This window comes from Rissa tridactyla, chromosome 7, assembly GCF_028500815.1.
Source record: "Rissa tridactyla isolate bRisTri1 chromosome 7, bRisTri1.patW.cur.20221130, whole genome shotgun sequence".
Lineage (NCBI taxonomy): Eukaryota > Metazoa > Chordata > Aves > Charadriiformes > Laridae > Rissa > Rissa tridactyla.
This window is the reverse complement of record NC_071472.1, coordinates 39,449,451-39,472,025: the sequence shown is the minus strand read 5'-3', so window position 1 is coordinate 39,472,025 and position 22,575 is coordinate 39,449,451. Positions and strand designations below refer to the sequence as shown.

The following is a 22,575-nucleotide window of genomic DNA, read 5'->3' as shown; positions in this document are numbered from 1 at the left end:
GGATCTCCCTGCGGCCGCGCTGGGAGGAAGGGGCCAGGCATTTCCCAGTGCTGGCCAGAGGGTTCGCCCTTATGCTAAGAACACGTTCAAAATGGCATCGGTTAGCCTTAATACTGACTTTAAGAGTTGAGCTGGCGCTGGCTTTAGAGGGCTGTGCTGCATTTGGAGCTGAGGCGTTTCCCTAGAATCCTCCTGTAGCTCAGCTCCTGTCCCATCCCTCAGTCTGAGGGAATTCCTCTACTCTGCTCTTCTGCGCTACTTTTTTGGCACGCTGAACTCTGACTGGGGATTTTTGTCTTCCAGGTGCCTCGTTGTAGGTGTCTCGTGCTGCTCGAGAGAAGCCCCAGCCCAGCTCGCAGCCGGTGGCAGTGCCCCCTGAGGGGAAGGGGCCCGCCCTGGGTCTGGGCGTTGTGTTCCTTTTTTGGGGGGGAATAAAAAAAGGGGACCTGCGTGTGTGTGTGTCTGGGGGGCGATGGTGTCATTGGGGACACCGCGACGCCGCCGGGGCACGGATGCCGCGGGTCGGCGGCGGAGCAGGTGAGTGGGGGATGTGGGGGTCACGTGGAAGTGCCCCCAGAAGAGGCGCGTGCGCTGTGGCCCCGCCTCCCGCCCGCCCTGGCCACGCCCTCGGTCCGCCTCGGTCCCCGCCCGCGGCGGCGCCGCGCGCTGGTTCCGCGGCTCGTGTGCATCCGCGGCTTCGCGGAGCCCGGTCCGGCGAGGTCCCGAGAAAGCGGCGGCCGGAGGGCGAACCAGGACGGCCGGGACTCCGGCGAGCCCTGCGCCACCTGCAGCGCGATCGGTGCCGCCCGCCCGGCCTCGAGAGTGGCCGTCGGCGCTCCAGTATCGGCTCTCACGCGTTACCGCGGCCCTGTCAGTGCCCGGCAGTTTTCCGGCTGTACGTCTCCATGGCCCCGCGGTCCTCCAGGACCCGGGAAGTGCCCCCTCAATCCTCCGACGTGCGTCTCTATGGCACTTTAGTCTTCCAGGGGTCCCCTCAGTCCTCCGACGCGCATCTCCATGGCACTGTAGTCCTCCAGGATCCCGGAAGTGCTCGTCAGTCTTCTGGAAATCGTATGTTCCCAGCGCTCTCACAAACCATAAAACACGATTAACAGTTAACCACAAAAATATCTAAAGATCGCAAAAATAAAGCGACCCCTGCAGAACTCTCTTTTCCACAGCAACAACTGGACAGAAATCAAACCAAAGCGGCAAGAGAATCACCAGAGGTGGGTCCCAAACGGAAATACAAAGGGGTGGTGCCTCGCCTGCCGGGAAATCCCAGCAGGAGAAAAGGGCCCGCGGCTGCAGGGGATTGTGGGCAGGGCTGTGGGCAGGGCCCGGGTGCACGGTTACGGTTTAATAGTGTGCTTTATTTTAGGAGCACTGCATTTTCCTATAATTCCTGACTGTATTGAAGAGGCAACTGTGGCTTTTTTTCATCAGTTTTGCAGTGTGCTGTGTGAGTTGCTGCTGTTGTTTCTCTTAATCGGGTTGATGATGAGAAAATACCTTGTAGGGCTTAGGGTGAGCGTTTTGCATGCATCTGGGTATATGGCGCTTTAGCATTTCTCAAGAAAGCGGCAGGGATGTAAGGCATAGGGCCGTTCGGGGTATGGCATGGCCCATCGCCTTTCCCCATTGCCCGCAGAGTGCCACGGTGTCCCTAGAGTTTTTGCAGCTTGCAGCAGGCCCCTTGTAGATTGTGTCAGGGCATTACTTATTTTGTGGTTCTGTAGCAGAGCCCAGAGTCTGTGGGAAGAGAGAAGATAGGAGGTGACTGCGGAACACGGGGCACGGCTCAGAAGAGCAGCTCCTGAGGAGTGGCTGATGCAGGGGCGTCAGGGTTGCAAATACAGGATGGGAGCTGTCAGGAAGAAGTGGGGATCCTTCCCTGACAGTTGCGGAGAAGAGAAGGGGTTTCTAAAGTTTTGGCACTGGGGGTTGGCTAGGAAAGGGCGGCGGGTTCATCACCCATTGTCATATGGATTTTGCCTTTGGATTTGGGTGTTGACAGGGTCTGGTCTGTTCCAGCCTCTTGCATTTGAGGTGAGCTGGACAGTACGGAGGAGGAGCATGGGACTGGTGATTTCACGGAAATGCAATGGTAATTTTGTGTTTGTTGGTATCTTAGGTGCTGTAAAGAATTGTTGCTGCAGCCTCTGACTCTGGAATCGGCATGAAGCAGGTGAGCAGATTGCCGTGGCACCTCTGAGGATGAGGGTGTTGTGGAAGAGGTTGGCATCTACCGTCAGGGTGGTAGCTGCTGGAGCTGTGGTTTCTTTTTGTTTTGCAGATGAAGAGGAACCTGATGACTTCAGGAACACATCAGTTATCAGTTTGTTGTGTTTTTTTGTCAAGGATGGATTCAGAGACCTGGCCCTCTGAAAGCTAAGTAGAGAGACAGGCACTGGAGGTGGACCAAGGTTGACGGTTTCAGGGAGGAGTTTTCAAGTCAGGGTAGAGCAGAGGGCTGTGCGGGAGCAGTCTTCTCTGAGTAGGTAACGGGAGCGGGTTCCTCTTCAGCACAAAGCTAGCGTGTGCTGGGCAGGGCAGTTCTGGCCTCTGTCTGCTGTCGTGTAGTTTGTGTGCTCTGTCTTCTGTGTCTTGGACTTTCCTTAGGTTTTGATGTCCTTGTTGCTCTTTGCACTCAAGGAGCACAACATGTGCCTCGGGCAGCCCCTGTAGGGTCTCAAATGCCCGTGCTAATTGGCAGAGCGCCCAATGGGCACTTCTTTTCTTGCATAACAATTTTAAAGTGCTGATCGGGCTTGCCTCTCATAAGTTTCTGGACAGTCCTCTTCTGCAGCATCGTTCGCAGCTGCACGAGCAGCTCTGTTCTCTGAGCTCTAGCAGCTCTAGCCACCTACTTTTACGCACTGGGATTTCTTCCCTGCATCCTTACGTTCTCAGGTCTTGAAGCCAGGCTTCCTGCACGTATGTCATCTCCATTTTGACAGGAACTTCTTGGAATGGGCTGTTGCATTTGACTGTTTTGTGGCTTGGCCGTAGAACCTGCTCATGTCAGTGCTGCAGCCCTGTCGGTCTTCTTGCCCGACAGCGTCTCTTGTCTGAAAGTTGTTCTTCTTGTGGAGAGTTTTCTCTCATTTTGGAGTCATGTTGTCTCTAGTGCTGTGTGGTGTTGGGCTGCACGTGGGTGTGTTTGGTGTGGAGCTGCCCTGCCTGGGGGGGCAGAGTCAGGGGTAGGGGGAACACCAATAAGAGTCTATGGGTAATACGTTGATCTGCCAAGACTGCCAGCAGATCCAGAGAGGTGATTCTGCCCCTCTACTCTGCTCTCGTGAGACCCCACCTGGAGTACTGTGTCCAGCTCTGGAGTCCTCAGCACAAGAAAGACATGGACCTGTTGGAGCGGGCCCAGAGGAGGGACACGAAGATGATGAGAGGGCTGGAGCACCTCTCCTATGAGGACAGGCTGAGAGAGGTGGGGTTGTTCAGCCTGGAGAAGAGAAGGCTCCCGGAAGACCTTTTAGTGGCCTTCCAGTACCTGAAGGGGGCCTACAGGAAAGCTGGGGAGGGACTGGCTGCAAGGGCATGTCCATGACAGGACAAGGGGCAATGGTTTTAAACTAGAGCAGGGTAGGTTTAGATTAGACACTAGGATGAAGTTCTTCACACTGAGGGTGGTGAAACACTGGCACAGGGTGCCCAGAGAGGTGGTGGAGGCCCCATCCCTGGAGACATTCAAGGCCAGGCTTGATGAGGCTCTGAGCAACCTGATCTAGTTGAAGATGTCCCTGCTCACTGCAGAGGGGGTGGACTAGATGACCTTTAAAGGTCCCTTCCAGCCCAAAACATTCTGTGATTCTATGGTAAAGATCTGTGAACCACTATAATCCTAACATTTCTGCAGCTTTACCTGATAAAGAAGTTCCAGTAGAAAAAAATGCTGTGGTAATTCATAAAGGTAACTTTCTACTATCATTATATTTTCTATTGCTGAAAAGATGTATGTCATTTAGAAATGCTGCTCTCAAAAAAGAAAGGTAGCTTCAGATTTTTTTTATTTTCATCGTTTCTTTAGATATTTCTATAAAGAGAGTTCATTATCATTTTCCTTTCATGAACAGAATTCAAAATGCTGATGCTACCAACTTTCAGCTTTTTAGAAATAAACAATTCATGTTCATACAATGCAGTCCTTGGTGTAGAAAGTGCAAACATCTATAGATATGTGGTGGCTTGTTGTTTGAAAGGATATTTTAAAAAATTTATTAGGGAGATGCACTGAATTCTCTCAGGACCAAGTTTGACCCATGGAAAAATGTCACAACAGAAAATAAATACTTCCTGGTTATGGTGTGCTTTTACCACTGTAAGCACTAAACTCAGCTCACTTTAGATGGGAAATATCAGCCTGATGTCGTACAAACTTTCCGTTAGGACAGAACAGTTGAAGAAACTCTTAAACAACTTCTTACAGGTCGGTTAGCACACAGAGCAAGCATGACAAATGCAAAGGGAATATGTCCAAACCCATCTATGCCACAAAAAGCTTTTGCTACTTCATAGCCATCTATTTTCAGCTCAAGTTAGGATATACGTATGTCTGTGCGCAGATTTTTGCATGTATGTCAGTCCTGGAGGGTGAAAGAAGGCTTGGATTTTATTCAGGTGAAAGGCAAAATGAACGTCTATGGAAAATGTTAAAACCATGAGGTTTGCGCTTGCCTAAGAGAAGCCAGCGACTCAGCACTAACAAAGCCAACACAAAAGAGCACCCCTCTATAATCAGAATTTAGCACAGGCAATGCAGTGTGCAAGGAACTGCAGCTGTTTTTCTAAGTTTTAATCTCCATCCCTGAGCTACTGTTGTATAAAAAGACAATAAAAATGACCTTCCCTAGTTTCTGCTTCTCAGTATTGAAGGTAAAAAATGACAAAGCAAACAAAACAAGTGGTTAGAAATCCTACTGTCGAGTCCGATCGAGCTATGGCATTTGATACCTTTACTGGAATCTGATTCAGAAAATACAGCTGCAGAGAACTAGGAAGCATGAACAGTTAGGAGATACCATATAGTATTAGGAAGGAAAAAGTAGGTTTCTTAAAATTTTTATCTTTTCTTGGGTGGGGCATAAGCAATACTTCTGTAGTCACATATTGCTGAGATAGGTGATGATGAAGGTTAGGCTACTACTGCCAGTAGAAATCACAAGGATTAAGGCTTGAAGGACTGTGGACTGCGGCAATATGATCAGTGCCTAGTGGATGGTGATAAAATGCTGCAAATTACTCTGTATGAGATTTCGAATGGCATTCTCCAAGTACTCAAAAGTTCAGACCTGGCAGTCGAGTGCGTGTAGCAGATGTGTGACGGCTCCTGTGATTGGAGACCAGTATGGGGATAAACAGCCTGACATAAGATGAGCAGCAGTGGATTCAAACAGCATTCATGGCAGGTATTTATACAGTAACATATATGTGGGATGAGCAATTTACTGAAGAGTCAGAGCTCGAGCTCTGACACTGAGACATCAGTCACGTGAGATTTGTACTGAGAGGTGTTTGCTTTCTGCCTACAGCTAGAAGTCTGTGAATGACTTGAGAGATTTGCATGTAAACCTGCTCTACAGCCCAAATGTGAGTCATGTGCTTTTCTTTTCTGCTTTGTCATGAAAAGTATATTTAAAATTTACTTGTATATACTTCATAAAAAGTATATTTTTATATTCTTTATATATGCTTATGTACATAAAAGTATATTTAAATATCAGCTAGGGTACCTAGGTAACTACCGTTGTCTTTGTTCTACAAAACATCATGAGAAATTCTTCCGTCAAATCTGCTGTTCCTCTAAATATTCCATCTCCAAGATGTACCATTTCAAACCTCAGTTATTCTTCCAAGACTGTAATGTACTCAGACAGTGTAACGCCTCACGGTTGGTGGACGCTGTATCTGAATGGAAAGGAAAATTCAAGCTGTCTCGTCTCTCTACATCCCTGTAAAAAAACTGTGGTACCAGCGTGCTGAAAATTTGCTAGGATGAAATTTAATTTTTCCTTTTGTTCAGGCCTATTTCTGCTTAGAACTGATAAAGTGTTATTTTTCCATTCTGTTACTGCAATTCTTAAATTTTCTCTTTAAATCATTGATTTTGTATTTTATATTTTTATTTCTTATTTTTTCTGTGTACACATTAGAGTGTTTGAAGCACAAGGCATTCTCTCAATGTGTTCAGCTGTGGAAAACAGAAGCTATTGCATTACTAGATTTGCTGTAAAGAACACCGACATCCATGCTGGAGCGAAGATAATAAAAATAAGTTATTGTAAAAGATACGGTAGATTTCATTGACTTAAAACCTAGTAATTGGCATTCTTATATAATGGTAATTAAAAAGCACTATAAAGAATAAGATTGGATTCAAAGACCACAAACAAGGCTAACTGTGTGAGGAAAAAAAATGTCCTGCAAAGGAAATATACCACATAAATGTAAAGAACAGAAAATTTCGTTATTTAGTATACAATCCTGGAGAACACACAGCATAAGCAGAGCTTTTTGAAAGCTACAGCAATTTGAAACTACACCCTGGAGAAATCCCAGCGATTAAGAAAATCTATACGCAGGTCCAAGATACGAGATTGAAAAGTGTATTTATACCTTCTGCTTTTCCCACTTGTTCAACAAGGAAAGTCAAAAGCATGGAAAACTATGTGGCTTACTTGATATGAAGATTTATGTACATCTTCTTGATCTTAGCACACTTCTTTTTCACTGTCCCGATTCCTCTGCATTGTCACACTATTAATGAATATGTAACTTTGAGCTCTGCAGCTTTTCTGCCATCTTCAGAGGTCTTTGAAGTGAGCCCTTCTGGGCATTCCCAAAGGACTTGGGCACTCCCAAGTCCTTTTCATATCCGTACGTGAAGATACTTTATCTCCCTTTTGTTGTTGTTCTAATCTGGTCTGTTATTCACACAGAACCTTTGTCTGCTCTTGTGCCCAAGAGGTGGCAGATGAATGTAATTTTTCTGCAGCCCCCACTTTCACCCATCCCTACTATCTCTTTAAGACTTTAAGGATTTTTTACTTAATTCTCTTTTCATGTATTGTGGATCATTATCTTGACTTCATCCCATTAATTGCCACCATACATCTTTATTGAACTGAAAATGAAACGTATCTGAAAATGAAACGTAGAAAAACATTGTGGGCCTGTTCACAAACATACTCAGTTAAATGTAAACTTTCCGTTTCATTTTCATTCATTTGGATTTAGAATTATAGGCGATCGCTTCCCTTTGAAATAGCTTTTCAACTAAAAAAAGGAGTTAGGCTTCCTGAAAAGGTTATAATATTATTTTCTGGATCAGTCCTGAAGTTCTTTGTTCCAGTAAATCCCTGGATGCTGAATAACTAAAGGAGCTTTTGATTAGTTCTCTGAAACCAATGGTATTAAATCAATTGCTACAAGAATAAATTTAGGCTGAGCGTTAATAATATGGGAAGCCGGATGGCATAATGAGGGAGCACCGACCTGGGATTTGGGAGGTCTGGACTGCATTCTTGGCTCAGCCAAGAACTTGCTGGGCGACCTCAGGAAAGTCATTTTAGTTACTTTTGCCTTTGTAAGAAGTTCCATGTGTAAAGTGCTTTGAACTCTTCTGATGTCAAGTGTTATAACACCACCGTATATTTTGTAACCATGTAGGTGAAATCTAGGAAATGTCAAGCAGGATGAAAGTGGTGAGGGCCTGTGGTTAAGGAACCTTTTATGGAAACTGCTCGAGACTCCTGTCAAATCTGTATGTCTGTAACAATCTCATACGAGAATTGGAAGGAATATGAAGAGGCCCAGAGGTTTTTTGTCTGTCTTACAAACAGACCCTTATGCTGACAAGAGTGGTTTAATAATGATATATTGTACAACGTAAGATAAAACTAGATGTGTCAAGTGCGATTCAGCAGGAGTTTATCCTGGTTATTGTAGTAGACAGCCTTTTCATTAAGGCACAAAATGAGACACGAGGAAGGAATATAGAGAGGATCAATGATGATGGAGAGTGATGAGCTACTGTTTTAGATAGCAATTTTATGGAAAGGTACCTCTGAGAAAGCTAACCTCCTTCATACCATTATTTTTTTTTTTCTGGATCAGAGTTCAGCTGTCAGTAGGAAGATCAGCTGCACATTATCAGTAGCAAAAAGGCAAGATTTGGGGCTGCAGCATGGGAAGAAATCACCAGAGAGAACCAAGCAAGGTTCAATTTTTGAAATTGGCTGGACTTCGTCTCCATTGGGAAGCGAAGAGTGAGGTGAATCAAATGGAGCCATTAAAGGTTATCTTTGAGAAACTGTGAAGGATTTATGAACTCCCAGACCCTGGCAAAGGGCAAATGCAATCCTTATCTTTAAAAAGGGAAAAAAAGGAGGATCACGGAAATTAAAGACCAGTTAGCTTACTACTGAAGAAACAATCAAATCATTTGTAAGGAAAACAAAACAAAACACAACACAAGAAAGTGTGAAACATCAAAGATCCATCAAAAGCAAATTATCTTAGTTTCAAACCGACTTTTTTCTATGAAAGAGCAGAGTGGCTGTAGTAGAACTAGTCAGTGTTGTGTGCATTGACCTTTGTAAGCATAACATGGCAGCTTCAAAACTAAACTGGGAAAATTGTGTCTGTAATTAAACTGCCCTAAGGTTGGTACGAGACTGTCGGGAAAGCCATGTTCACGGAGAGGTTATTAATGATTCACTGCCAAACTATCAAGCAGCGTCCCGTGTACTCTGGTTGCAGCAGTAATCAACGTTTTCATCAATTACTTGGATGATGAAACAAAGGCTATGCTTATTAAATATGCAGGCAATACTACCACAGGCAGCTTCAGGCTTGTTGCAAAAATAAGAAAAAATTCAAAGAACTTGATAATTTAGAGAAATGGGCTGAAAAAGAGAGTGGAGTTGAATAAGGACAAATATGAGGTGCTGAACTTGTGCAATGATAACCAGCTGGGTCAGTTCAGAATCAGCTAGGTGGCAGAGCTGCAGGGCAAGACCTGGGGTCTTACTCAGTATCACTGGTGGAAACACTTAAACACTGTCAAGCTGTTGTGCAAAATACAAGCACCCCCTGGATGCACAAGAAGAAACACGCCCTGCAGGATAAGCGAAGGCAGCCTGGTGAAATCATATGTCCATTTTCAACACTGTGCTTCACGGAGGATGAGACTGGAGAACGGCAAGTGTAAGGCAATAGGAATGACTGTGTTAGTGAAGATTTAATGAACTGGTGTTATCTAAAGAGAAAAGAAGACGGAGATGCTACATCATAATTGCCTTCAAATTCATAAGAGATTGCTGCAAAGACAGGGAATAATTTTTCTCTGTGCCCAAGTGAATGAGACATGAAGTAATGAGCTAAACCTGAAGAAACCGAGTTAGACATTAAGAAAAAGTTTCTAACAGTACAGGTAGTTCAGTGTGTGAATAGATTTCCCGCTCTCCCCAGACAATCTCCATAATTAGAAATTTTTAAGAACAGGTTAGACTAAAGCCTGCGTGATTGCTGTACCGTTGACTCAGCCCTAAAGCAGCCACACTGTCTACAGTCCTGCTGCTCTTTGGGGAGGGCAGCCCAGAAGTCGGAACAGTCACCTGGGACGTAGCATTTTTGACTTTCATTCCAGTCATTTCTTATTTTTTTTTTTCTGGTGCATGTTCTGTCTTCTGCTTCTGTTGCTGCCTCATTGTAATTTATGTACAGGTAGTCTATGATAGTTTCATTTGAAGGGGAATGTGAATAAAAATGGTAAGAAAAATATATTAGTGTTTATAAAGTACTTTATGAGCTTCGGCTGAAAGGCAGTATATAAACACAAACATTATTATGGGAAATCAATGAATAATGTAATAAACAAGATTGAATAAAAAATGAAACAAAACCCCAAAAAGTGCTACACTCTGCACATAAAGCCCATAAAAGATATATTAACCTTAAATAATAACAGACCATTTTCAGCAGATTTTTTTTATATTTTTGTTATATATTAATTCTTTTTCATTTGCCAAAGTTCAAACAATTAATCACAGACCTATGTAATCAAAAGTAAAGTTTATTTCTTATTACCTATTCATAACGCAATCCTAGCATGTGAGACGATTACATACTATATATAAACACATACCTGCTATGTAATCATTTAAAATGCTGCGAACAGTGTGTAGGGAGTTCAAAATGAACAGCGTATGCACACCACAAAACATTAATAACATTCCAGAGTGTGTCAGAAAGTCTCATCTGCCCCTGGAATGAATTTGACTTGTTCATTAGTGAGCTGAATAAAACTGATTACAGTGAACTATTTTATTTTACATCATATAAGGGATAATCTTACCCTCAAGATATTGGGTTTTCTCCTTGAAGAAAAAACCCCACGTTTTGAAGAAGACCATGTTTCTAAACCAGCTGCAACCAACCAATCACACTTGAATCCCGTGGTACTATTTTTTGTTTGTTTTACTTAATCAGTTCGTTTTAAGATGACCTATTCCACTTCACAGTGAATAAATACAAATTTATTTATTCATATTTCTGAAATTGATATTGAATTTATGAAATAAGAGTTGTTTCTCCAGTGCATGTCCAGCGCTCTTTGGAGAGTTAAAGAAGCAATAAAGTTGCAGAAGAGTTAATGGAAGAATTTTTCATAGTTGGGAAATGAACGAATAGTTCAGGCAACAGGGTTTGAAAGAAAAAGTAAAGGATCGTAACTTAAAATGAGAAAATTAATTAATCAGAAAGAAGGTAGACTGACAGTCAACGTTTCTTTGTTTGTTAATATTTTTACAGGATATCTATATAAATCCATAATAACACAAATAAAAATGTGTGAAGATCCTGTTCTTTTCCTTTCGTAGTTAGGTTATTCAAATTTGCACTTTGTCTAACACTAATCCCAGTTGAAGACTGAAGACGGTTTCCAGATGCAGCAGCAACTTAGGAAGAGGACATCAGGAGGAGGTCATAGAGGTAGTTCATGAAATGAATTAATGAGAGTTAATAATGTATTCTACATTTACAAGTCTTTTCATCTAAGTCTCTTGGAGCAATTTATAAACATTACTCCACTGCTGCAATAGAAGAAAGTTATTGCATAGAATTCTCAGGAGTACGTAAGTCCTACTGATGTGATGTAGTAACCAGGCATCTAATGACCAAGTCACCTTAGAAAAGAAGACTTCAACACATGAATTTTAATGAATTTGTAAGCATTTAGATGCTTTCAATACCTCTCAATTATTTTTACTTTATTAAAGAAGATACAAGCACAGGGAGCGTGCTTCTTTTCTCTTACCCAGCTGGGAGTTGTTGGCACCGACAAAGCTTAAATCTGTGATGTGACAAATGTCTTCATAAAATAATGAGCAGGAAATGGAGACACCTTGTACCTGCAGCATCTTACAGGATTTGCATAGTCAGAATCAGGCCCAGAAATATGACATAGAGGAAGTCACATAATTGTGACAGAGAATCGGGACTATAACCATGTCTATACTTTTACTATAAAACTATCCTCCTGCAGTGACAGATTAATAAACTCCAGGGTAGGGCTTGGAGAAAAACAGCAAACCAATTAACTTTTAAGGATAAATGAAGAAACCAAATACAAAACTTGGGCTATCTAGGCTTTTTCATGCAGAGAAACAACGCTACTTGGAATGCTTGACCATGTAAAAAGCCAAAAAGACTGAAGCAAAAGTAACAGGTATTGTCAAGAAATAATAATGTTTGCAACAGTATTGTAAAAGGAACTGAAAAAAGGAGAAAAAGGCATAATTATTTACTTCGGTTTCTAACCTTAACTCTGATACAAGTAAATTACAAAACATAGGAGAAATTGCATTAGCTTGGTGGAGAGAGGATCACACAAACTATTTTCCTTTCCTTTCTTTTCTTGTTTCTTAGACTGGAGAGCTGTCAGAACTGTCAAGAGATGGTCTTTTGCCCCCTTGCACAGGAAGAAACAGGTCGGTTGTATCTGTTCTTCAAAAGAAGTTTAAAGATTTTCTTTTAAATTAAAATTCATCTATACACCTGGTGCCTGTGGCCTAACACAAATGCAGTGCCCCCAGTGAATGCCAGAGGAGGGCAACCTAGAAAAGAAGAGCGGTCTGTTGATACGTGGTGAGGGTGAAAAAGGAGTAAGTGAAAGGGTTGGTAGGCAGCTGTGGAGCATGGTTGTTTCGCTATGTGTGGAAACACTGACCAAACACAAACTGGTTACAAAGCTGTCAGGACTAGGTTCAAAAGCCAAGCCAAGAGGGGCTGGCAGAGCAAAGGAGAGCAAGGCACCTCACAACACAAGCTCCATAGCATTTTAAATTTTTTTACTCGTAAACCCTCCAAATTGAAGCCTGGATCTTGTTAACGTTTGTGTCTCCATATATGCCTTCGGACAATGACAGAAATACATACTTTGCACATAAAATGCGATGGAAGTTTTATGATCTTAGATCTGAGTGGTCATTTTATCATGAGTCCTAAATCAACAGCTGTTATAACTATCATCTGAAAGATGGGTTTCTTCAACAAACATCATATCACTTAAGGAATGAAAAGGAGAATTGTCTCCTGAATGAAGCAGGATGACGACTGAAGAGGCTGTTTCTTGGGACTGCACAGAACCCTGTACTGGATCACTGCTTTTTGATTAAAATTTCTTTGAAGTACCATAATCTCTTCTCAATGAGTGAATGCAGTGAATTGCGGGAGCACACTTGGGTTCTCAGCTGATGGAACTAGGCAGAGGGGGTCCATGCTGTCTGGGGAAGCTTCCCAAATGTCTGGGTTACTACAAGTGAAATATAATAAAACTTCTTGGCAGTATTTGGTGTTGGGCACTGATGTAGGGTACAGCTTCTCAGAACTGATGGTTTTATGGTTCCAAATAGTTCACTGGAATCCAATTTGGCTGGTTCAACGGATCTTGGCTCAGGACTTTACTGTGTTACATCATGTTTGTACCAGTTTTTGCTTTTTGGCATCGAGCTGTAGTTTCTGCCCTCTATCCGATATAGGATAGCAGGAAATTGTGAAGATTTAAGTAGTAATGAGTCAGCATCATTGTCTGGAAGCTTGAAAGTTGCTGACACCTGCCTCAGACACCTTCAAGAGAGTGACTGGTTATCGGACGTCTTCAGATTTAGGCATAACAGCAGATTCAGGCTGTTATTTGTCCTGTAGGTTAGAGTGGAGATGGCCCATGCACTGTTCAGGAAGAAAGGGAGGGCAAAGGCTTTGGGGCTTCAGCACTTCCTGATTTGTCTGGCTGTGAGTCTGAAGACTTCATCCCGATTCTGACATAGGTGTTGGTGAATTTCTTTATGATCCCCTGTGATAAGCTATAAATGAGCATAAAATCATCTTGATCTGGGTGTGTTTTTACTGTCAAGTGAAAGGATCGGAATTAAATGTTTTAGCTGACCTCTTCTCGGCTTGATTTATGCAGAGAACACAACAAAAATTGATTGAATACAACAGTGTTAATCTATTATTCTGATGTTAGAACCTAATCCAAGACCCACAATTACCTTTCAATCAGTATCAGTGAAAAATGGGGGAGTATTGCTATTCTCCTGTTGCACCACATCCTAATGCAGTTTTCCCAGTAACAGGAAAAGAGATTTGGAGAGCAGAATAGACAGCTGAGAAGTAAAGTATCATCCGTGGGCTGGAGGGAGCAAATAGGCTTTACCTTCTAGTTCATCCTTCAGGCTCCTTCCCTACCAGTGCAACTGGAGAGCTCTCATTAGCGTGACACTGACTAGTGCGCATCTGAAAGATGATTATAACCTTTTCTTTTTCTTTTCTTTTCTTTTGAATCACTCTAAGGAAATAAAAATCCCTCTAGTTTTTCACCTCAACGTGTTTACCAGTAGATGGTGCTAGCAATTGCTCCATTCATGATGGTGCCATATGGTACTGAGGGCTGAAAAAAGCAATGTTTTATGACAGCAGCAAGAATTACGTCTCTTTGTGAATCTATATTCTGTCAAAAAATTTATGTTAGGCCTCGCTGAAGTGCTGTCATTTTCATTTAAGCTAAAGGTCCTGTGCAGCAGTCAGCTCCACAAATGGTCTCACCTTGTCAACAGCAATTTCACAGGAGGGCGAGATTAGCAGAGAAGCAGCTGAAACAAAAGATACTTGTTAAACGCAGCAAGGGTCAACTACAGAAAGTTAGCGCTAGGCGCTTCGAAAGCAAGGCTTCAAGGTGCACAAAAGAAGTGCAAACTCTTATTAAGAGTGACTGCTGCCTGCGCTAACTCGCGTGCTTTGTAGACCAGGAGTTTGGCAACGGTGCTTGGCAGCTCCCACGCTGTTCTTCAGTAGAGGTGGAGCACAGATGAGGGAGATATACTTAAATCAGTTATAGGGCAGGAGCCTGCTGATCGTCATGCTTCCTATTAATAGACGGCACATTTGGGAGGAGAGTTAAGAAGCCTAAAATCTCTCCCATAAATCAGTAGACTTAAAACTCGTTGCTGAGGCAGGACCTATCTGTGGTGCGCTAGGTAGGTGCTCAGCCAGGTCTTGATCAGTTCTCCTCAATTTTAAGGTCCTAAAACAAACAAAGGAACCAAAGCCCACAGCCACCCTTTCACCAAAAATCGCAGAGACGCATTATTTCACTTACTATTTGTGTAGGTGGAAGAAGGCAGAATAACGTACAGCCCGGGGGAAACCTACAGGTCCGGTTCTGAGGGCTGAGCACCCAACAGACTGCAGGGACGGGGAGAGGGAGGGCTGAGGAGATGATGAACTAAGACAGATTTTTATCCTAATATCGGGTCTGATTTTTAAGAAATAGGCATTTAGCACTACTCTGTGTTCCCTAACCTGGGGTTCTAATTCCGGTGTACACTGGAATAATGTCTGGGCATATAAGTTTCACAAACATAGCGAGGGAACCGGCTCTCGCTTGAGACCTTCTGAGCAAAGCAGAAAGGGTAGGAAAAAATCTTATTACCATTTTTCTGATGAAGTTTCAAAACAGACAGTTTGAGAGTGAAGTGGGGAGGAAGTTTTCCTAGACCTCAGTTTTAGCATCTAAATCTAAATTATCCATTTTCCTTTTCCTTCTGTAAGGTAATCAGAGCTCTATTCTCCAACTGATCAGAGAATTTTCAACAACTGTCTCTTCATGAAAACCAGAAAATGTAGTATCTGTAGTTAGCTGCCTTGATTTTTCAAACTCCATAGCATTCAGGAGTTCTCTCGCATTTATGGCATTACTAGCTCCTCAGCACTACATCGAGCCTCTTATTTAAGTTTCTGAAGTGTGATGTTAGAGTCCTAGTTTAGACACAAATTTTCACTTTGAAAATCGTGGTCAGCGACTGTATAGACTTAAAAAAAAATAATTTAACCTGGCAAGGGAGTTGTCCTCCTAAGTTTTAACCCTGGCAACTTTTTTATTTCTCTTTCCTCCCTCCCAGGGAAAGGATTCATTAAAGATACAAAGCAATATCAAACTGTCAGATCAGATGCATGATAAGAATAATTAATGGTGTCGGACAAAGCGATAAACCCTACCCTGAAAAGACAAAAATTTTATTATTTTATTTTATTTGAAGTTGCCTCCTTCCTTCATCTTTCCAGTTCCCATAGGACTGTGTAATGTGGTTTAGATGAAATCAGTTACTTCAGGGCAAGAAAACAGTGCCAGTGATTCGGTCTTCCTCTGACCAGAAACATTTTGGACCCTGTGAAGGAATCGTTGCTAGTTCATGGCTTTCCTTTGGCCCGCATGTTTGCTTTCCCATTTTGAAAAAGTACTCGCTTGAGATGTGTTGAACTGATTGTGGCCCTGCCATGCTGTATCGGGAAGGTCACGCTGCGTTGCATTCCTGCAACACACCGTGATGAAGGCAATCAAAAGCGAGGGGCTCATCTCTACAGTACATTTGACAGGTGCAACAGCAAATGTGGACATTATGTTTTCCTGAAGGACTGCTGAGAAAGCAGATCGTGTTTCCAGTGCCTACCTGAAAGCCATATTATCAGCCTTTCATCTTTAATTAGCAGGTATTCACATGGAGAATCAGGATATAGACTTTCCTTAGTTGTTGATTATATGAATTTAGATTTTTTTTTTAATCAAATCTTAATTGTTTTCGAAATCCTTGTTCACCAGGTTTCTTAGACAGGCAAAGGGGAGGAGGTTTGATTCTTCTGGAGCCAGAAAAAGATCCCATTTAAGGGTCAGATGGCACACTATCAGCTCCTGTAATTGTAAGTGCAGGTACCACTGGACCCTTATTATTGTTCGGCTTCTTGCTGTTCTTGTCAACTTTCAATCAAATAGTGTAAATAAAGTGTAAATAACTTACACATAGAAAAGTTATCACAAAGAAACCTGAATAATAATATATATCAGAATAATTACTTACCAGAATAATTACTCGAGGAGTCAAGGTACCAAGCTCCATGTGGGGAATATTACATTTGAAGCAGTCTCAATCTGCTGAATAGTTTCATCCACACAACCCAAATGTGCCTTGCAGACAGCCTGGGTGCAATCATGAAGATTCAAATGGAGAAGACAGACACAGGTTAAGGCCTGATAAATGAAGAAACATACAATCTGTAGGGGAAAAATCCAGTAGAAAATACTTCATGTAGCCTACTGAAGCTTATTAAGCCTTTAATAATTATACCGTGGACCCTTACAGAATCATAGCATGGTTGAGGCTGGAAAAGACCTCTGGAGCTCATCTTGTCTAACCCCCCTGGTCAAGAAGGGCCACCTAGAGCTGGCCACCCAGGACAATGCCCAGATGGCTTTTAAGTATCTCCAAGGATGGAAACTTCACAACCATTATACTGCGGTGAAACTTTTAGAACAAGGTATCAGTCATGAACTGAAGAAATGCTTGCTTTTTGCTGACATGGGAGATGCTGACGAAGTCTAGCTGGTAGTGGGCAAGGGCATGGCCTGAGAATAGCGCTCTGGCATGGTAATACGACAAAGGCACAGTGCCTTTGTGTATTCAGGTTCTGTTTGAAATTACTTTCAAAACTTGTTTAGAGGAATATGCAATTGTTTAGAGGAATAAAATAAAGAAATCACAATGATGCTATTGATCTCCTTCAGGCAGCAGAACATTTTGTCTTGCATCTCTGAGGGAAAATTGGAAAGTTTAAGAACTTAATTTTCAAATTAATAGTTTGAATTTTTCTTTTGGCATGCACACTAATATATGCACCGTGTGTATGCCAAGTGAAGTATTCTGCACGTCAGAATATCAGCGCTGATCTTGGGAAAGAGGACTCCTTTTCAGAGTAGGGCTCTAGGGAGTTAGTTGTCATTTGAAAATTCCCTGTATTTCAGCAGTGTTGGGTATGATACGGAAGGCCAACGATGACAGAGGCAATGCTACAGAGTGGGATTAGTCATCTGTCTGGACCGTAGGAGCCACACTCTTGGAAGAAGCAGCACTGTCCATTCAGTGAAGTATGACTGACAAAAATTCTTGACCTTGGGAAAGATCCAAAGTGAGTTACATAAAGGAGATGCCATTGGCATCGCTTCCTTTCTTACATGACCTAACTGCACAGAAGAGGCTGACCTGTGGTTAGGCAAAACTGGAAAACAGTTGTTGAATGGTGTCTGATGTTGTTTAGTATGTGCTGAATTTGTTTAGTGTTTCTGTTGGGTAGTAGCTGTACAAAGCAGGGCACGTGAGCCAAAAGGAACATTTTCTGATGCCTGATGCAGGGACAATAAGGAAGTCAGAGAAAGTCCACTCTCTCTTAAAAATCTTAGTTCATGCACTATCCTTTCAAAATCCATGGAACACGATTGTTCTGTGGCCTTCGCCTGTGATGAATAGCAGATACGGGAACGAGATGGTACTACGGAACAGGTAAGTGGCCTACTCGCTACCCGGGCCAACATTTCATCAAATTTTGGTGGAATGCTGTCCTTTGCGCGAACTTTGCTCATTACAATGTACCAAAACACACCTCCATCCTGGAGGCTACCCACCCCCAAGGTGTGACCACTCCTTGAGTACACCAATCCTAATAAAAGTATTTATGACTAAAGTCACTCAAACTCCACTTTGAAGATAAAAAAACAGTATAAAAATAGCCGGGGGGGAGGATATCAGGGAAGACACCATCGCGAACAAGTCAGGAGAACTCCATCACTGACTTCCGGGATCAGTCGACGGGCTGAGCCTTTCTTCCCCCCCATAGGGATGCCTTTGGGTAAGACTCAGGTTATACCGAGTGTTTCCTCGGGGAACTTAGAAATTTCTCTCCTACATTTATAGCCAGGCTGTATTGTTTGTAACTTTGTCGTGCATTTTGTATATTTAACAATACTTTAATTTGCACGTGCTTTGCAGACGGTGTATTTATCACCGGCAATCCCAAGAATCTATATATCCGTTGTTTAAATAAACTGCACTGTTTAAGTAGCTAGTCATTTTGGTTTGTCACTGAACGTGACCAAAGACTCGAGAGTGGCCGTGCTAGTTCATGAGCACAACTAGACTGAAGGTGCAGTCCACGATTAGTGTATCCAAATTGTAATAGTTTAATACATATTAAACGCCATTGGACTGAGAGTGGTGAATTGAGCATCACTCAGAATTTAAACCCAGCCACGCCTGGCCTCCCACCTCGGTGAGGAGTGTTAGAACACAAGCGGGTTTATTTTCTGCCAAAACTGCTTTGTCCCCTTTCACGCAACACAATTAAATGTTTTTTTTTTGGGGGGGTGAACATAGCAACTTGAGTTGATCTCATTTATTCTATTCAAAAATTGAAGTACTTTAATTACTACACTGCCTTCCTCCTTAGGTCATTTTAAGAGATGTACCTTCAATTTGTATAGTCTGTCCTCAGATTGTACATATTTTTAATCTGAGGTTCCAGTTTATTTACATCTCTATCACTTTACACTGCTACCGGATGCTCTTGGACAACTAAGGTGCGAGCATAGAATTCAGCAGAAAGATTTCAATTTCCTTACCCTTAGAAACAGGGTTCGAGGTACCAGGGAGACATATTCTTCCTCATTCTTTCAGACTTTAAGTCTTTAATACTTGGTACTTTATTCGAGACACCAGTGTAGCAGACGAGCAATGTTATTGTAAACTCTTTTAATACAGTGCTTATGTTCCCTCCTTGGTGTCTGCAGTTTCTGTTATAGGTCAATTTGTGGCCATAATCATACAACATACAACAAAACGGTTGTCCACTGAAAGAAAATAAAATCCTTGGCTTGATTCAGAGCAGGGCTTGAGTACCTCTCTTAGGGTCATAAGCTGTAGGCACCCCTGTCTGACAGGACTTTGTTTTGCCCTTTCTGCATTCCGGGGTGGGGGAGGCGATGTACCAGAGAGGCGTTCAGAACGATGGGCTGAGGCACCCCCACCTTGTAGTGACACTGTGACACTTGTGCCCAAGCCGAGTGCAAGGGGCTACAGCTCTCAAGCACAGTAACCAGTTCACTCACCTGGCAGCTGAGCTCAGCCGGCATCTGCTCCGCTTGTCCTGGCGAACGCATTGAACTTTGTGCAAGCAGATATAGTGGAAAGTAAACCATGAAAGGAGGTACTTCTTTACACTATTCTCAGTGGTGTGCTAAGAATACGCGTTCGTAGCAAGTTTACCCATTGCTACAAAAGAGGTTAAGAGCCCTTCAGTCTAGTTTCTTCATCACCCGCATCCCATAACGCCTGGAAATTTAGCCAAGTCGTTTCACATCTTGTAGGAGATGAGACTGAAGATTTATAGCGTGAGCTATCAAGTGATGAAAGCGGTGGTAGTGGTTCCTCCTCCTGCTATTTTGTGAAATCTAATCTTACATTTCAGTCTTTGAGAGCAGTCTGGTTTGTTCCAGACCAACTGAAATATTTTGTGTGCAAACAACCTTTTTGCTTAAACAGGGAAAATGGATCAAATATATTTGTTTCAGATTGAACTGTTTTAATTTTTGTTTCAGTTTTTGAAATAAATTGTGGTATTGAGGACAAAATATTAAGCAGTGCAGTAAAGAAGGTTATACACTGTAGTTACAATTCATGCCTGATATGCAGGAATTGCTATCAAATACTAGTACGACAAATGAAGTACTAGTGACTGTGCACCTTTCGAGCGACTTCCTGAGCCATTCATTCCATATACTGTGGAGTTCACGTATGGGTTTCCTAATATATGTGGATCTGGCTTGGTTCTTTTTCCCATATTTTTTAGGTGCATGATGAAATTAGTGATCTAACAAAAGAGCATGAGAATGTACTTTTGAGTATCAGAAAATACAGCCTCAGTAACAAGCCCTTCTGGGACTATTTATTTATGTATAGTTAAGGTTTGCAGCCTGTGTGTGTTTTGTGGTGATTGCTTATAGAGAAAAAATATATTTTTATACATAACACAGTAGTGCACAGTTTGTCCAAGTAGATATAGTAGAAAGTAAACCACAAAAGGAAGTACTTCTTTACACTATTCTCAGTGGTGTGCTAGGAATATATTGTTTCCTAAATTATGCCTGGGTGTTGTGGTTTTGGCCAAATTGGCCAATGACCAGCGACAGATACTCCCCCCCAGCCTCTCCTGCACGGAGAGGAGGAGGAGAGAGACAGAGATTTATGAGTTTAGAAGGAACTAAACTACTTCAATGAAATATTAATAATAAAAAAGAAAATAATGAAATAGATACAGTATATACAAAACCGTATTAAGCTCCCAGGATGATGTCACTGGCAGGCACTGGGGAAGTCCCAGGCTGGACTCAGCGACGGGTGGGAGCCGGGTTCCAGTGTTGGAGTCAGGAACACACGGATCGGGATCAAAGGCAGATGAACAGACAGGGTCCTCCTCGGACGTCGGCCATTGAAGGAAGAGAGCTGACCCTTTGATCCCTCAGCTTTTATACTGAGCATGGGGCAGATGGGATGGAATACCCTGTTCGCCAATTTTGGGCCACCTGTCCTGTCCGCTCCTCCCTGCAGGCGGGACCCCTCTACGCTTTTCCGCTTCTGACCCTCTAATGGGGCAAATAATGAAATTAGCTGACCTTGGTTGTTATAGCAATAAGTATAAGCAAGAGCCTCTCTGCGTACCATTCCTTGGCACAAACTGTCCTATCACTCTAAATGAACCGTTTCAGACACAACATGCTGTCAATTTCAGAGAGTTAGAAGAGGCCTAGCTAAGAAGTAAAATTACTGAGCAGAAAGTTGGTTCTGTTTTACCTCAAACCAGGATGCTGGGCCTCTCCGATAGGTACATTATCTGATATGTCATATAGAACTTTACTGGCTGTGCAAAAACTCAGGACGCATCATTACAAATGCAGCGTCAGTGAACTTTTTAAAAAGCAACAGGTTTATGTTGCATTATTTTCAATTTATTTTTATTTTTCAGTATAAACAATAGTAAAGCAAATGTTTTCTAGAACATCACTTCTCTTTTGTTAGCTTCCCCTTTCAGACAAACAACCAAGCCAACATCATGCGAACAGGAGCAAATAAATAAAATTAACAAAAATACTTTCTTGTACACACACTAGTTAGCTATGCACAATACCTTTGGCATATTTTGGCAGAAGGAAAGTAGATGATACATTTGCCTGCAGATTTTATTTTCCTCAGACTGAATGTTTGGGGTTTTTTTCATTTAAGGCAAGTGAGTTCCGAAAAATGTTTTATTTCTGTTCTTTTCCCCAGTATCGATTTAAGAAAAGAAAGCCTTGTTACAAAATAAGGCAAATGGCTGTTAAAAAAAGTATCCCAACATGCTGCCAAAGAACTAAAATGTATTATCAAGTGATAAATGCCGGAGATTTGTTTTATCTCCTTCTGCCTCCTTCATCACGGTTAACTACTTATGAAGCACGCCAGATTGACAGCCCTGGAGGTAAAACGTAAAACTGCAGGGGCCAAAACAGTATTAGGTACCTGCCTGTTAAGATGCTTCAGCTAGCACAGGAGTGATGGCTTTGGAAGGATGTCATCTCAAATCATTAATCAGACCTACTCAGCCCATCACTTGCCTTCTGAGTTGTCCAACAAAGACACCTTTCTATCAGTCACCACATCTGCTAGCATCAAAGAAGGTTTTGTGATGTGAATATACTTTTACTTACAACTGAGTGGAGGTAAACTCTTTCTGTTCCTGCTTTTATTTTTCTATTTTGACACAGAATTAGAACATCAATAATTACAAAAATACCCATGGCTGTCTATAGCTCTCTAGCTCCCTCTCAGAACACGACCATAGGACATCAGAAAGATAAAATTAAAAATTTTTAGATGTGGTATTTCTGTATCCTACCAGAATATAATGAAAAGATTATTTCTGACGAACATTACTTTATTGTACTTTATACTGAGTGTGCCCATGTGCATATGATATTAAAACTGATAACAATATGAATTCCAATCTTTCCTCTGAGTACACAGTTGCACTTGTAGTTATTACTAATTAAGTGGTTTGTTAGCTTACAGAAGCCCTTAAAAATACCTCCTCTCTGCTGGCAGAGCCAGGTAAATTGGGTATGACTGTGATTCATAGGAGCCT

The 22,575-nt window shown here is 42.2% G+C and overlaps 1 long non-coding RNA gene across 4 annotated transcripts; it reads left to right on the top strand.

Moving 5' to 3' along the window:
• Positions 1-1,077: 1,077 nt before the first annotated feature.
• Positions 1,078-18,769, top strand: LOC128912692 (uncharacterized). 4 transcript variants are annotated; one of them, XR_008467725.1, is made up of 7 exons: positions 1,078-1,229; positions 1,382-1,462; positions 2,135-2,188; positions 2,297-5,423; positions 5,547-5,604; positions 10,896-11,007; positions 11,944-18,769. It is a non-coding gene; the product is annotated as an uncharacterized LOC128912692 (long non-coding RNA). The 4 variants fall into 4 exon arrangements; XR_008467727.1 differs by lacking the exon at positions 10,896-11,007; XR_008467724.1 differs by having other exon boundaries at positions 2,297-5,604.
• Positions 18,770-22,575: the final 3,806 nt, after the last annotated feature.